At 63.6% G+C, this 2,330-nt stretch overlaps 1 protein-coding gene across 1 annotated transcript in view; it reads left to right on the top strand.

The window, feature by feature from the left end:
- PARVB (parvin beta) overlaps positions 1–2,330 on the top strand; it is a 98,748-nt gene that overhangs the window by 856 nt on the left and 95,562 nt on the right. The window lies entirely within an intron of this gene.

The following is a 2,330-nucleotide window of genomic DNA, read 5'->3' as shown; positions in this document are numbered from 1 at the left end:
CGCCCCCGGTACGCGGCATAAAGAACATACGTTTATTCCTAAAGAGAGGGGGCCGGTGCCAGGCCCACAGGGCCCGGGGGGCACACGCTGACCTTCGCCTTGATCATCTCCTCCCCTGGAGCGGGCTTTTGTGGGCGCGGGGCTCTTTCCAGAGACGGCAGCTGAAGGAGACAGCACACAGCCCGGCCTCGCAGGCAGCTGGAGGGCGGGGTGGGGGGTGTAGGGTGGAGCCGGGGAGGGGGAAGACGGTGAGTGATGGCCAGAGCCCTCCCCCGTACCCCCTTCCTTCACCGAGGCCAGGCATAGCGGGGCCCCCTGTTCCCCGCAGGCTGGATCCACCTGCCCTGTCCTCCCTCCCGGTCCTCCCTCCTGGGACTGCAAGCTTGGCCACCTGTCCGAGGCCCTGGCCTCCCACCTCTGGTTGTCCTGGCAACCGGTGCCCTCCCTCCAAGGCAGCCTGGGCTCGGGAGGGTGAGCGCTCTGCTCTGGTCACTGGTGACAGCTGGACAGGCAGGCAGGCCCGACCAGCCAAGTGTGAGCCGCGTCCTGTGCGGCTGACAGCTGCCGCCTGAGGCCCCGGACCTGAGCCCATGTCACAGGGGACCTCTGTCTGCTTCGCTCGTGGTGGCTGTGTGGGCAGCAGGATGCACCAGGGCCTCTCTCTGAGCTGGGCGTCCTGGGCACTGCAGGGTCCCCTCTGAGCTGGGCGTCCTGGGTGCTGCAGGGTTCCCTCTGAGCTGGGCGTCCTGGGTGCTGCAGGGCCCCCTCTGAGCTGGGCGTCCTGGGTGCTGCAGGGTCCCCTCTGAGCTGGGTGACCTGCGCTGCAGGGCCCCCTCTGAGCTGGGCTGACCTGGGCACTGCAGGGTCCCCTCTGAGCTGGGGTGACCTGGGCGCTGCAGGGTCCCCTCTGAGCTGGGCTGACCTGGGCACTGCAGGGTCCCCTCTGAGCTGGGGCGTCCTGGGCGCTGCAGCGTGTTGGCCGTCTTGGTCTCTACACATGAGATGCCAGCAGCAGCGTCTCCTCCCCATGTACAACCAGCGCTGTCTCCAGGCCCTGCCACACGTCCCCCGAGGGCGGGATTGTCCCCTGAGGAGCTCTGCGCTCCGAGGAGCTGCCTCCATGCACGGCGTCCTCAGGACCCTCCACCCGCAGGAGAGGGAGCGCGGGAAAGAGATGACCCCGGCAACCACTGCCCTTTCCCCCTGGGACATGGGTGCCGAGATCTTCCTGGAACACACACATATACGCACATGTGCACATACACACAGAGACACATTCACACACGCACACACGTGTGTGCACACACATGCACACAAACACACGCACACATGCACACAGACACACACATGCACACAGACACATGCACACACACGCACACAAACACGCACACAGATACACATCCACACACACATTCACACACACATGCACACACACATGCACACAGACACACACATGCACACAGACACACACGTTCACACACATGCACACAGACACACACGTTCACACACATGCACACAGACACACACGTTCACACACATGCACACAGACACACACGTTCACACACATGCACACAGACACACACATTCACACACATGCACACACACACGCTCTGAGGCAACCCCCTGCTGCTCTTTTTTTAAAAATAGACTCAGAGCTGCAGTGTGGCACCTTCCACCCTCTCTGCTTCGCCCTCACGTGGCCTTTTCCTCATGCTGACCCCCCTGCATCCACCTTATAAGGCCCCTGGGTAATGGGCACCTCGCAGTCCTTAACATAGTCCCATGGCAAAGTCCCTCCGCTTTGTAAGGCCACGGAGTCTATGGACTAGGACGTGGACATCCTGGGGCAGGCGGGGGGGCGGGGCACTGTGCAGCTGCCACGGGGACCCTAACAGAAGGAGGAAACAGCGCCTGTGGTTCCCAGGACAGATGCTGGGAAGGAATGTTAGGGCCCAAAGCATTCGTTCACTCACCCATTCAGTCACCTACTTACTGTGAGCTCACCAGGGCCCCGGGCCAGGTGCCCTGCGGGGAGCTGGGGAGGTGGGCGGGCCTGGGGTGAGCCCTCAGAGAGCGCCAAGGACAGGAATCCAGCAACACAGACGCACACACACGCCTCCCACTGATCACGCTCAGAGGGGACGGGCCAGCACGGGCCACGGGAGCCTGACTGGGTGGCAGGAGGGACGCTCCCGTCCTTGGCCTCCAGCCGCTCCTCTGGGGCTTCCCCCCGAGAGGCACCCGGCCAGGAACCCCCGGGACTGTGCGTAGGGGTCGTTCACCTTCGTTGCCTCGAGTGTTGCATCCGCTCAGGTCAGGTGGAGCCTCCT

Source organism: Myotis davidii, unplaced genomic scaffold (genome assembly GCF_000327345.1).
Source record: "Myotis davidii unplaced genomic scaffold, ASM32734v1 scaffold428, whole genome shotgun sequence".
NCBI classification, from domain to species: Eukaryota; Metazoa; Chordata; class Mammalia; order Chiroptera; family Vespertilionidae; genus Myotis; species Myotis davidii.
Note: the sequence above shows the minus strand (reverse complement) of the source record. Positions and strands in the feature narration are given on the sequence as shown.